A 14,702-nucleotide genomic window follows, 5' to 3' on the forward strand; every position below is an offset into this window, starting at 1 on the left:
AGGAGGGAAGGAGGGATTGGGTAGGAGGAGGAGGAGGGGCGGGAAGAGAGAGCGAAGTCAAGGGGGGGAAGAGGGGGGAAGGCGGGGGAAGGGAGGGGGCGAGGCAGCGTCGCCGCCGACCGCCCGGGGCCCGCCCCCTAACGCACACATGGCAAATGCACGCACGTACGTACGCAGGCGTGGAATGGGGCCCGGGAGACCCTAGCGCGCAAGCGCTCTGCCAAAGCGATGGGGCGGGGCAGAGGGCGCTGTGGAGTCTAGGTGTTGGAGCTGGTGGGGGCGGGGTAAGGCGCGCGTTTAACCTCCGGGTCCCCAGGTTTTCTCTAACGCGGCGGTGAGAGGGGTAATGGCGGGGGGAGTTGAAAAAAAAAAAGTTTTTCTTTTTTCTTGCATTTATCTACCTAATAGAGGCAACGAGGAAGGGAACTCGGTGTGGTGTAAATGGCGAGATCCTGGTTAGGGGGAATAGGGCCAGGGGAACAAGGGGTTCTGGTTAGGGGAGAAGGAGCAGGGTTTGGTGGGGGAGGGGCTCCTGCTTAGGGGAGAAGGAGCAGGGTTTGGTGGGGGAGGTGCTCCTGGTTGGAGTAAAGGAGGGGCAGAGAATAAGGGTGGGAAAGGTCCTGATTTAGGGGGAAGATCTAGGGAAAGGCTTCTGGAGGAAAGAGTAGGGGACAAATGAGAGTGAGTTCCTGGTTGGAGTAAAGGGCAGGATGATGGGGAGAGGTCCCATGTAGGGAAGGGTGTAGGATAAGTGTCGTGTCCCTCTGCACCCCCATACCTACGTCTCTTTTAATATATCTTTACGGGTTTTCTTCTACCCTCCCTCCTGGGGAATTTGTGGTGGTGGTGGTGGTAGGGAATTGACTGAACTGGGGCACATCAGCCAACATTTGCCCGTAGTTCTGCCTCCTTGCACCAGACCTGTGGCCCCCATTACTCTTGTTTGGAGATGACTCACCTGCCTTCCCTAGGAATGAATAGCTGCGTTGCTCCCTGGGTGCTTGTGGATAGGTGGGGCTGATTGTAGTTAAGGCATTGAGAATGGCAGTGGATCCTGGCCTTCCTTTCCTTGTGCTCTTGTGTTATCAGCCTGTCACGGCTGTGAGGCTGCTCTCCCCCTTTTCAGTCAGTGTGGTTTCTTTCCCCTCCTCTCGGTCTCCCTCCCCAACTCTAGATTTTGAGATGTGTCTTGTTTATTTATGCCCTTGTCCAGTATGCTTATGGAATAGGGAGTCAGTCCTTTGCTTTAACTTCATTCCCTTTGATGGACAAGTTAATTCCTTGAACTGCAGTTATTCTATGCATTCTTATTTCACTAAAGATACAGAATCTATCTTCCAGGGACTAAAATGATTGGGACTTTACTTTGAAAAGGACTGGGAAGCCCCAATTTATTCATCAAATCCAGAAAACCATGGAACTGTCCTGACCTTATCCCATCCCCTTTGAAGTTTGGTGGAAGTAGTTTTAGGACTAGTGAGAGTATTACTTTCTACAACAATTGGTAATTGGTTTGTGTAGTTTGAAAATGTAAATAGCTTCAAGTATTTAGAACTCTGAAAACCTTAAAAGCACCAAATAAATATTAACTATTATTGCTATAATACATTTCAGGCTGAAATTTCTGTAAGGGGTCAACATTTATTCAACAAATATTTAATAGAACATATTGGGCAATTATGGAAAGAACCCTAGAGGTGGTCTGGTCCCACCTTTGCCACTTAATACTTGTATGCCCTGACCACTCTGAGCCTTTTTTTTTCTTTGAGGAAAATAATCTTCCTGCTCAGGAGTGAAGATCAAGTGAGAGAGTAAAGTACTTTTCCTCAAAGAAAAAAAAGGCTCAGAGTGGTCAGGGCATACAAGTATTAAGTGGCAAAGGTGGGACCAGACCTTACAGAACTTTCAGCTGTATGTATTATATGTATTATTACATCAGTAATAATAGTGTTAGCATTTTATTTTGTTCCTTTCTTTGTGAGGTCAGGATGGAGTGGAAGTTCTTAAGTAGCTGTGGAGTAGGGAGAGGCAGGCAAAGCTTAATGAAAGAGGTGGTATTTGAGTTGGGTTTTAAAGGATGGATGGGAATTCTATGGGCAGAAACTGCATTCCAGGAATATGGTAGTGTTAAGATACAGAGCTGGGAGCACAGAGAGTGGGGAATGGTTAGTGGTCCTCCATTGCAGGAGCATAAAATGCGTGGATTAATAGGAGATGTAAAGCTGGCAAAAAAGGACAGTTTCAGATTTTGTAGGCCCACCAATTCCAGGCAAAACAGAAATAGGCAGTAAAAAGGGACTGAAATTTTTTTAATAGATGAGTGGCATGATGAAATTTATATTCCAAGAAAAAAGTCTGGCATCTATTTGAAGGATGGACTAGAGGTGGGAAGACTTATAATAATGTTATTACAGCAATCAGGTAGGTGGTAATGAGCCTGTATGGAGTTGGAACATGTGGGAGAGAGAGAAAGGGACGTGAGAAATATGGAAGTGTATTTGGGTAGGTTTTTTGTAACTTACTGGAAGTAGTAGATTAAAGAGAGAGGAGTCCAAGTTAAGGTTTTGAGCAAGGCTCATTGGATTGATTTTGGTGACATTGATAGAAGTAGGATTACTGGGTCATACACTTAGAGCTGGAAAGAACCTCAGTTCTCTCATTTTATAGATGAGGAAACTGAGGCTCAGAGAGAGGATATGACTATCTGAGTAGTCTAAAAAGTCTAGTAAGATCTAGTAATAGTAGTTAGTCTAGTAAGAGTAGTAGTAGTTAGTATAGTAAGATCTGGTAAGTCTAGTAAGTTGACTGAAGGTCATAATGGTGAGTAAGAAATAGAAAAGTAAGAAAAAAATTCCAATCCAGGTATTTTGACTCCAGATTGGCATTTTTCATTATATCATGATATCTTACTAGAAAGGTTTGCTAGGATTCAGAGCTTGAGAGAATGTCAGAGATATCTTAAGCTCACCTCTTCATTTTATAGAGGAAGAAAATGAGGCCCAGAGAGACAATTAGTATCTCATCCAAGGTCACACTAAGATTCAAGTCCAGGTCTTCTGAATGCACACTTGATACTCTTTTCACTGCAGCAGGAACAAATTTAGGGGAAATGTAATTCTGATTTTGGACTTGAGTTTGAGGTACTGATGAGACAGTTCAGGTGGAGACCTTAGAGCTCACTCAGGTCAGATCTGGGAATACAGATTTCAGAAACATCTAGGTAAAGGTGATAGTTGAAACCAAGGTAGTTACTTATAGTGGGGTTGGTGGCTTGTTCTGGGTTTTAACTCTTCTTGGGTTGTTGCTTGTTTTTTTTCTAATGTTTAACAAGTACAAACCAGAATACCAAAGAGGAATCCAATTTAGAACTTAGAAATGTTGTAGGTCAGACATTATGGTCTCTTATTAAGGAAGCTGCCAAATAGCATACTTACTGTAAATTATTCATTAGTGAAACAAGGTTCAGATTAGGGAATAACTTTTTCAAAAATCATCTAAGGCTCTAAGGAGATTGGGAGTACAGTACTTTTTTAGCTCTCCTTTAACCTTAAAACATTATTAAGGCTAAGTGATTCTGAATTGTATTGATCCAGGAGCAAAAGAAGAGAAGGGAGTGGGGGGGTAGGATAGGATGTCAGTAAAATTCAACATTAAAAATTTCTTTTAAATGAATTTTTATTGATGCCTTTTGTTTTTACATGGCCTGAATTTCTCCCTGTATCATTCTTCCTTCTTCCTTTCAGAGAACTATCCCATATAGCAAAGGATTCTTTTAAAAATGAAAAAAAAAAGGGGGTGGCTAGGTAGCAGTGAGTAAAGTGCTGGCCCTGGAGTCAGGAGGACCCGAGTTAGGTTCCAGCCTCAGACACTTAACACCCACACAAAAAAAAAACTAGCTGTGTAACCTTGGGCAAGTTACTTAACCCCAACTGCCCTCCAAAAGGCAAAAAAAGGGAAGATTTTGAAAAGTCAGCAAAAACTGTCATTGAAAAGAATCTGAATATATGACATGTTCAGCACTTGTGGACCTCTAATCTTGCACTCCTTCCTTCTGCAAAGGCTTAGGAGGAGGTGTATTCTCATCTCTTCTTTGGGACCAAACTTGTTGGTTGAATTGTTGCAACATTCTTTTTCAGTTGTGCGTTTTTGACAAATATTTGTTAAGTATCTGTAAAGCATTGTAAAGTCTTGGGCAAGGAGCTGCCCTCCCCCTCCCTTGAATAAATTTGCAGTCCACTAATTTTATACTGCTACTCTTAACTAGGAAGGGTTTTCCAAATTGAAATATCATTTTGGAGTTTGCTATCCATGGAAGGCTTGGAGATTCTCTAGAGTGTGGGTCGTGGGAGTGGTGGTGTCTGTGCCTCATTCCAATTAAATTAATGCTTTTTCCGACCTGAGGCTTCCCTCTTATCTAGGCTTAATGCTGTTTCCTCCCTTCCCCTAGACTCTCTACTCTCCCACCCCAGCACTTCTCTAAGATCTTTCCAATTCTCCAAAAGCTGTTATTAATTAGTTCCTCTCCCAGGTACTAACTCCCCTGCCTTTTGGTTAGCCTTGTGCATATACTTTGTAGAGCCAGGTATATATGTAGAAATAATGGCCTCTTCCATTTATAATCACTTTATTCACATCTTTGGAGAACATTCTCAAAGGGACCGCCAGTATTTTTAACACTAGCATCTAGCATCGTGCTTTGTTCTGGATAAGTGCTTAAGAAATATATGTTTGCATAAATTAGCTTACATCCTCCACTTTAAATTTTTGAAGAATTTTTTGTGACTTGTGTTGCAAAGACCACTATATAAGTTTTTGCTAATTTGTAAATATAGCTTGGTTTTAGAATATGGAAAATATGTGGGATTGAGAGACAGGCCCCAGTGTTTAGATAAGTGAAATTCACAGTCACCAATTTCCCATTTTTGATTATAAAAATTTTAACACTCAGTTTTTTGAAATTGCAAAGAAGGGGCAATAAAAGCCAAGCACTGTCAAGTATTAGGCTTTACTTTTCTTATTTGATGAAGAAACCAAAAAGCCAGATAGAGAAGCATAATAGAGTCACACATTGGGCCTTCTGGCTCATTGAGAATCCAGTATTGATTGAATACTTACTAAGCTCCAGGTATTTTGCTAGGCACTAGGAATGCAAAGATAAAGAATGAAATCATCCCTCCTTTAAAGGAGTTTTTATTCTGTTGGTGGAGACGTACATAAATGAGTAGAAAAAATAAATGCAAACTAGTTAAATAAAGGGGAAGAGAGCACTTGCAGTTGAGGAATTAGGAGCCTTGGTATAGAAGAGGGTACCTGAGCTGAGTCTTGAAGGAAGCGAGAGATTCTGAAAAGAAATATACTCCAATTTGGGGCTGTGGACAGGCTTCTGTATTTGCAGACAGAGAATCTTGCTTTGAATCTCAGCTCTACCACCTGCTATCTTGGTTAAGTCACTTCATGTCTTTGGATCTCATTTGTAAAGTAGATTTGGACTTGATGACATCTGAGCCCTCTTCAGGCTCTTAAATTTATGAACCTCATGAGGTTTTACAAAATGAATATTTTTTTTATACCGTGTGTCCTGAGTTTTGATTTGGAATATGTGATACTGTAAGTATAACTAAAAGGATAAAAATTCTGAAAATACAAACCTTGCCCATAGGTGTTTTATTTGTCCTTTGTAGATCATGTTGAGAAAAAAAAACCTTTTCAACTAAGTCATAGGATCAAGAGCTAGCAGAGATGGATCTTAGAAGTCATCTGCCCTGGGGCGGCCAGGTAGCACAGTGAGTGGGAGCATCAGCCCCAGAGTCGGGATGACCTGGGATCGAATCTGGGCGCAGACACTTAGCACCCACCCAGAAACACCTGGCCGTGTAACCTTGAGCAAGCTACTTAACCCCAATTGCTTAAAAAAAAAAGTCATTTGCCCAGTCTCTCTCATTTAATAGATGAAGAAACAAGCTTGTTTTGCATGACTTCACATGTGTAATGGATTTGAGGAGGTAACTTTCCTTTTCATATAGTTGAAGGGGAAAAAAAGTATATTTAGGGGGCTGAGCATATAAAAAAGATGAAAGAACTTGTTTACAGATAATTAGAATTGGGCTTGTTTGCTGATGTTATGAAGAAACAAGTGCAGTAACTGGGAGACCATCACTTTTGACCAGCTAGCTTGTAATAGTGGATAGGGCAGCTAGTGATGTTAGAGATGCTTGTTGGAAACCGCAAAGTTTTTTTCTCTTGAGGCTTTTCTTCAAATAAGATAACATATCTGTGTCCTGCAAAGAATTATTTTACATAAGAGAGTTTACTTGTTTCATGCCAGTTATGTGTGTTGGTGTTTAAATAAATGTTTGTCTGTGGCAAAAGCAGCATTTTGACATCATCAAGAAGAACTTCATAAAATGATTGTTGAAGGGGGGCAGCCAGGTGGCTCAGCAAGTAAGAGCACTGGCTCCAGTGTCGGGATGACCTGGGGTTCAAATCTGGGCTCATCAGATACTTAGCACCACACCCAGAAATAACTGGCCGTGTAACTTTGAGCAAGTTACTTAACCCCGATTGCTTTAAAAAAAAAAAGATTGTTGAATGTGAAAAGAGCTTATTACTAAGGAGAGTGTATGACTTTTTTTTTTAAGTCCATTTTCATTGATTTGAAATGGTTTAGTTCAGGATCTGCCAGTAGATATTGGGAAGACTTGAGTGATCACTGAAAGTGATTCTGAGATAAAAATAATCTGCTTATGAGGGAAAAATCCTGTGTGTAAATCACCTATGTTGATGAGTCTAGACAGTTGCTTTTTTTTGGTCTAGCAGGGTCTGTTAATATTTCTCTTCCTAGGGAATGGGGGATAACTCTTAGAGCATCTTGATCTTTGGGAATTTTTTCTAACTTTCTTCTCTCCTCTTTTCCAGCTCCCACTAGTTTTATGGATACCTATCAGTTGGAAAAAAGTCATTTAAGGAGTTGGTAGAAACCCTAAGATGGTGCAATTATATTACCTTTTTTACCAGAAATCCTATGCTTGTAAAACTGTTTGCATATGTAATGTATGGAAAGAAGTTTGTTACACTTCAGTGCATATATAGCGATATCTTTGGACAGTTTCTAGGTTGACTTGCGAATATTTGGCAGTTATTCCAGTTTTCCATTGGAACAGAAGTGCGGGTTCCTTATGTCCTGTTTTCTTTTCTTATTGTCATTGTATTTAAAATAGCATGCTCAGTTTAGTTGTTGACCTAGAGTGCTTGCTGGAGTCTTTGGGAATCTAGAGTATGTATGAAGAACTTAAGAAGAATCTTTAACTCAGAAAGAAACAATATCTAACCTGAGTTAATTCTTAAAGTTAGAGAACCAGTGGAACAGTCAATCATCCTTTGACTACAGGCTAATAATAACTCACTTGGGTAATTTTTTCTGTTGTTCCCCACATAGCTGTAAAGGAGTCTTCCATTAATTAACTAGGATGAAAAAGATCTTTGTGTATTGAATAACTTTATTTCATACTGTTTGGGGATATGGGGTGAATTCTGTTTCATATTCTAGTGTAGACTAGGAGATGGTTTAAACAAATACCCTGGGCACAGAAGTCACATTACTAGGACTCTTTAAAGTGAAAAGTAAATACCATCTGGCTTAGCTTTCTGTGTAAACACATTTTTTTGAGAAACAAAGTATTGTATAGATTGTTTGAAGTTTGAACTTGCTTCCGAGTCATTTGTTATGTAAATTTTAATCTCTGCTGTTACAACCTAATTTCAACTCTCCTATTTAGATATGGTTTGTAGAATTGGGGAATTTTATACAGTTGAGAATGCCTAGACATGGAATGTTAGTAGTGGAAAAGACATTAGAGGTCATCTATTCATACCTGTATTTTTTGCATATGAAAAAACAAAACTAAAGATGTCAAGTATAGTGCCCGGCACCTTACCGAGGAAGAGGGCTTTCTTGGTACTTTCAGGTGTGCATTGCATGGAGTAGATTTGAGAGTCAAGAAGACCTAATGTAGCCTCAAAAACTTAGTAGCTATTTGATTCTCGACAAGTAACTTAACTTTTCATTGTTACAATTTCTTCATCTTCAAATGGGTATAATGGCACCTACCTCCCAGGGTTGTTGTGAGACTCAAATGAAATAACATGTAAAATGCTTTGTAAACACTAAAATGCTATATAAGTGGTAGCCATTACTGTTGGTGTTGTTACTTTTAGTTGACTTGCTCAAGGCCACACAGCCAGTAAAAGGAAAGTAGAACCAGACAAATGACCATAGATTATAGAGCTGTGGCTATTGTTTGGCATGGACCTGTTTTCAGGACCAGAAAGCATATTTTTTAAAAATAAGTTTTTACTAATGTCTTCTGTTTCTTGCATCATCATAGTTATCTCAGGTATCTCCTTTTCCCTCTAAGAGAGCCGTCCCTAAATAATATGATATTTTTTAAAGAGGGGAAAAAAATAATCAGCACATCTCGTGGTTCATACAGTTAAAAAGTGTGAAAACACATGAAATGTATAATACCTATGGACTGCCCACCTCTGTGAAGGGGTAGTTTGGGGAGGTCCTCCTTTATCTCTTTATTTTTGTCTTGCTTGATTTTTATAATTTTGCTATATTAGTTCTTGCCATTTGTATTACAATTACTGTGTATGTTGCTTTCTTGGCTGTACATCAGTTCATGTAGATCTTTCCATGCTTCTCTATATTTATTATGTAGGGATATCCAGGTGTTCAGGGAAGATGGTGTGAGGGTTACCAAGCCCTTTTCATGGCTGCTTTATACCTTTGGTGTCCAGCTGATCACCCAGTTCTCACCTGTGGCTCTAAGACACTATAGCATGTACAGCAGTCACACCCTGCTAAACTGTTTCAGTAGACAGGCTAAACCAGGTTGAGGGTAACCTACAGGCTTCAAACCTGTCTAGTGAGTTGGGGGGGGGGGTCTGTCCCAAGTATGTGAAGACTTCCCCTAGCAGAATGGGTAGATGAGAAGAATTTATTTCAACAGCTATGAAGGTGACTGAAGCAGGTGCTGTGGAGCACCTAGAGATTGGTTAGACATTGAAGATGTAAGGGTCATCCACTGCATCCTGAGCCATTGCCAGTTGTCTTGACTTTTTTCCTGCCACTGGAGGCCCTGTCACAGCAGGCGAGCATCCAGGCCCAGAGGCCCCTGGCCTAAGAAGCTTGTCACAGTGCTTCCTGTATCCCAGGAACAGAGCTAAACTTTCATAGTCGCATAATACACTGGAAAATGAGCAAAAACAACAAAGAACTCTGACTGCAGAAAGCTACTATGGCAACAGGGAAGATCAAAACACAATTTCAGAAGAGAACAACAATATCAGAATACCTACATGCGAAGCCTCAAAGAGAAATATAAATTGGTTACAGGCCCCAAAAGAACTGGAAGAGCTCATAAGGGATTTTTTTTTGTTTCTTCAAGATGCTTTATTAACTTCTGGTTTACATCATTCATTTGCACCAGATTTTGAGTTAAAGATTTTTTCCTTGTTTTTTCCCTTACCCACCACCCCAACATAGCAGTCCCACAGGATATCCCCTCCTCCAATCTGTTCTTTCCCATACCCCCTTTGACTTTTCCAGTAGGGCATGGTGGATCTCCGTGCCCCAGTGCCTGTATATCTTATTTCTCAATTACATGTAAAATAGTATTAATAATAGTATATATATATATATGTGTGTGTGTGTGTGTGTGTATATATATATATTTTAAACATTTGATTTTAAAACTTTGAATTCCAGATTCATTCTCTTCCTCCCTTGTCACCCAGTCTTACTGGGAAGAGAAGCAATTCAGTATAGGTTGTACAAGTGTAGCTATGCAAAACATTACCATAGTAGATATATTGTAAAAGACTGACTATATTTCCCTCCCTTCCATCCCACCTCCACCTCCCACTTGTTCTATTCTCTACTTTGGTCCTGTCCCTTTTCAAAAGTGGGTGCTTCCAACTTTCCTTACCCCCCTTCCATCATCCTCCCTCTCATCCCCTTCCCCCCTACTCTCCTGTAGGGTGAGATACCCTATTTAGTGTGTATGTCATTCTCTCCCTGAGCCAAATTCAGTGAGAATAATATTTTGCCTTTTTGCCTTCCTGTTCTTCCCTTCCATTGTAACCATTTTCCCTTGCCTCTTCTATATGAGATAGTTTACCCCATTCTGTCTCTCCCCATCTCCTCTCATTATATTCCTCTCTCACCTGTTATTTTCACCTTTTAAGTATCATTCCTTCATCCCTTCCTATTAAATTGGTCCTGTGCCCTCTATCCATGTATACCTGTAAATATATATATATATATATATATATATATATATATATATATATACACACATTCAGATATGTATTCATATGCCCATATACCCTCCTATATAGACATAGATAGATAGATAGATAGATAGATAGATAGATAGATATTTCTATTCCCTTCAGCTATCTTCATACTGAGAAAAGTTTCATCAGTTACAATTACAATTTTTCCATGTAGGAATGTAAATAGTTCAACTTTGTAAGTTCCTTATGATTTCTTTTCCCTGTTTACCTTCTCATGTTTCTCTTGCTTCTTGTATCTGAATGTCAAATTTTCTATTCAACTCTGGTTTTTTCGTCAAGAATACTTGAAAGTCCTCTGTTGCACTGAATGACCATATTTTCCTCTGAAACATGATACTCAGTTTGGCTGGGTAGGCGATTCTTGTTTTTAATCCCAGCTCCTTTGACCTCTGGAATATCATATTCCAAGCCCTTCTATCCCTTAGTGTAGAAGCTGCCAGATCCTGTGTTATCCTGATTGTGTTTCCACAATATTCAAATTGTTTCTTCCTGGCTGCTTGTAATATTCTCTTCTTGATCTGGGAATTTTGGAACCTGGCTATAATATTCCTAGGAGTTTTTTTGGGGGGATCTTTTTCAGGAGGTGATCTGTGGATTCTTTCAACCACTGTTTTGCCCTCTGGTTCTAAAACATCAGGACAGTTTTCCTTCAGAATTTCTTGGAGGATGATTTCTAGGTTCTTTCTTTGATCATGGCTTTCAGGTAGTCCAATAATTTTTAAATTATCTCTCTTGGATCTATTTTCCAGGTCATTGGTTTTTCCAATGAGATATTTCACATTGCTTTCATTCTTTCATTTGTTTGGATCTGTTTAACAGCATCTTGATTTCTCATAAAGTCACTAGCTTCTATTTTCTCCAAAATAATTCTGAAGGAATGATTCTCCTCAGTGAGCTTTTGAGATTCTTTTTCCATCTGGCAAATTCAGCTTTTTTAGGCATTCTTCTCCTCATTGCCTTTTTGAGCCTCTTTTGCCATTTGAGTTAGTCTGTTTTTTAAGGTGTTATTTTCCTCAGTCATGCTGTTGACTCTCATGTCATAATTTTTTTTGCTTTGTTCTCATTTCTCTTTCCAATTTTTCCTCCACTTCTCTTATCTGCTTCTTAAGGTCTTCTATGGCCTGTAACCAGCTTGTATTTTCCTTTGAAGCTTTTGGTGCAGAAATTCTGACTTCACTGTCTTCCTCATGTTCCATGCTTTGATCCTTTTTGTCCCCAAATAGAAGTCTAATGTTGGATTCTTCTGTCTGCTTTGCTTCCTTTGCCTGGTCATGTTGACACTCAATTACTTGACTTTTGGGCTTTTTGCCACAGTAGGACTCTGCTACCAGAGAGGGGAGCTTCATACCAAACTCTGGGGTTTTCTCAGCTGCCAGAGGTACTAGTTGGGTGCCCTCTCTGAAGCTTCCACACACTCTGAGAAGCTGGTCACACACCCTAGGACCTCCAACATAGACTGCAATCCAGATCCAAGCAGGTTAAAGCAGGAGTGATTACCCCTCAGACTGGTCGCTTGGTCCCGCTACAGTCTGCAGGCCAGGAGCTGAAGCTGATACGTGGGGGCGGCTGCACAGCCACAGAGCCTCAGCGGCTTCTTGCCCCAGGGGCAAAGGCCTACCACATTCCCAACTACTGGATCTTAAAGTCCACACTACACTGACCTCTCACTTTGTCCTTGGTATCTGTGTGTTGATAATTCTGGAAACCACCACAGCTGCTGTTGATCTGAAGTCCCTCTAGCCAGTGGTTGGCAGTGGTTGGTCAGGTCCACCCTGGGGCTAAAACCTCTGGCTCACCTGGGGCTGGGCTCAGCTCCCAGAGCACTGTGCTGGCCAATTCCTGTTGGCCTGCTGTGCTGTCCTCAGTGGGAGCTTAACTTCTTTGTGTCATTTTGTGGATTCTGTACCTCCAAAGTTTGTTCAGAGTCCCCTTTTACATGAATTGGGGGAGGTGGAAGCTGGAGCCTAGTGAAAGTCCTGTTTCTGCTCTGCCATCTTGACTCCGCCCCCCTATTTGATCTGATTCCTGACCTTGTTAATCATCTCTTGCTCCTAAGGGATCTTAAAAATCAAATAAGAGACAGAAGAAAAATTGGGGAAAGAAATGAATTATGTAAGAAAATCATGAAAAAAGTAATAGCTTGGGAAAAGAAATACACAAAAAAATGGAAAATGTACAAAAATTCATTGAAGAAAACAACTCTTAAAAAGTAGATTTGTCCAAATAGAAAAGGAGGTACAAAAGCTAACTGAAGAAAGTAATTCCTTAAAGATTATAATTGGGCAAGAGGAAGCTAATGACTCCATGAAAAAGAAGAAAGTGTGAAATATTTCATTGGAAAAACAACTGACCTGGAAAAAAAGATTCAGGAGAGGTAATTTAAGATTATTGGATTACCTGAAAACCATAATAAAAAAAAAAAAGAGCCTAGACAGCATCTTTCAAGAAATTATCAAGGTAACTACCCTGATATCCAAGAATGAGAGGGTAAAGTAGTACTTGGAAGAATCCACTGATCACTTGAAAGAGATCCCAAAATGAAATCTCCCAGGAATATTATAACCAAATTCCTTTTATTTGAAGATCTTTCTCCTCATTCCTTGTAGAATTTATTGTTTCCTATTTGGATTATTAAGTTTAAACACCATGTGTCTTGGAGTTTTCGGCTTTGAGTTGTTTTTCTAGAGGTGATCTATGAATTCTTTCGGTTATTTCATTTTCAGTGTTTCGAAGTTCTGGGTAGTTCTTTTCTATCGTTTTTTTCTTTATGGTGTTCAGGCTTTTTTCCTTGTCATGTTCTTCTGGGATACTGATGATCTTTAGGTTGTCTCTACTAATCCTATCTTTGAGATCAGTACGTTTGTCCAGAATTAGTGATCATGTTTTCTTTTATTTATATTGTTTTTTGCTTCTCTCTTCTATATAGTGCTTTGCCTTCTGTGTATTTGCTTTCACAATCAGTTCTCTTGTTTCTTTGGTGAGACTTGACATTGCAGATTCCATTTTTTTATTCTGACCATTATTTTGCTGTGTAGGCCATAAATTCTGCTTAAATTCTTAAATTCTCATTTTTTTTAACCACTCAGTAACAGGATTTTGTGGTTCCATGTTCTCTTCATGTTCCACAGGGTTCTCTGTCTCACCAAATTTTGGATTATTTTCCTTTGTTGTTCAGTATTTATTCATAGATGCCTGAATTTGTTTGCCATATTTCCTTCTGTTGTTAATGTTTTCCCTGTTGATTTATCTGCGTATGTTCAGGATCTCTGAGTTAGCTTCATCCTGAGATATTTGGTAATTTTTATTTTTTCCCCCTCATATTTTCTTCTATTGCTCACTCTGATTCCCTCCCCTCTAAGATGGTTTTCTGAGGTGGTTTCCCTGGAGGTTGGATCTCAAAGTGACTCAGCTTCCTCCCTTTCTGTGCAATTCATAGTTCACCAGCTTAGATCTCTGCCCCAATTGACTTTTGGTTGGACAGAACTGACCCCAGGTGGATGCCCAGCTCTTTCCCTCAGGCTTAGGAGACAGACAAAGACAGCCACCCACCCGCACATACACATACACTCATACCCACACACACACCCACACCCCTTAGTTCTCTGCAGGGAGTCAGGGTGTGGGATGGAGTGCTATTTCAAGCCCAGACCCATGTCCTGCTCCTTTCCTGCTGTTCTTCTGCTCTCTCACTGCTCGCTAAAGCACTGGCTATCTGTTATGTCCTGCATTAAGCAGTCTGGTGGTTTGATCTCCATGGTACAAGAAAGAGAAAGGTAGGGATTGGAGCGTGGGTTTGGGTTTTGTTTTCAGCTCATGTATTGGGTCGTTGGGTTTTGCTGCAAGCCCATCTTTTAGGTCATTATGTCGGTTAGTACAGCCTCCCAGATGGCAGTGAGGTGGTGGTAGGGAAAGTGAGGAAGCTCAGGTTAAGTGTGAGTTCCTCTTTTTTTTCCCATTGATTTTTTGAAATTTTTTGGATTCCAGGTATACTGGACTGTGGAGACAGCTGATCTTGCTTTTTGTTTGTCATATAACTTTTCTGTTTTGGAGAGGTTGGAGAGATCAGAGAAAACTCCTAGTCTTCTGCCTTGTTGGCCATGTGATCCAGCACTGTCCAGAAAGTGTTCTTTTGATGTGATTTTGCGAGAGAAATATCTTGGTCATTCTGTGTTCCCTGAATTTCCTGGTTCCTCTCAATGCTGATGCTTTCCCTGTCAGACTAGCTGTGATGTATGTGTGTGTGTGTGAGTGAGTGTGTGTGTGTGAGCGTGTGTGTGTGTGTGAGCGTGTGTGTGTGAGTGAGTGTGTGTGTGAGCATGTGTGTGTGAGCGTGTGTGTGTGTG

General features: G+C 40.3%; 1 protein-coding gene across 6 annotated transcripts in view; it reads left to right on the plus strand.

The window, feature by feature from the left end:
• Positions 1–175: 175 nt before the first annotated feature.
• MRPL14 (mitochondrial ribosomal protein L14) overlaps positions 176–14,702 on the plus strand; it is a 37,215-nt gene continuing 22,688 nt past the window's right edge. The window contains exon 1 of one of the 6 annotated variants that reach the window (XM_069065878.1): positions 176–284. The gene's annotated coding sequence lies outside the window, so the exon portion shown is untranslated. Of the gene's footprint in view, positions 344–14,702 lie in introns of all 6 variants that reach the window. The other 5 variants (XM_069065875.1, XM_069065876.1, XM_069065873.1 and 2 more) reach the window with 5 other exon arrangements.

This window comes from Petaurus breviceps, unplaced genomic scaffold (genome assembly GCF_028583685.1).
Source record: "Petaurus breviceps papuanus isolate PSGF00001 unplaced genomic scaffold, PetGlider_PUasm1.0 90701, whole genome shotgun sequence".
Lineage (NCBI taxonomy): Eukaryota > Metazoa > Chordata > Mammalia > Diprotodontia > Petauridae > Petaurus > Petaurus breviceps.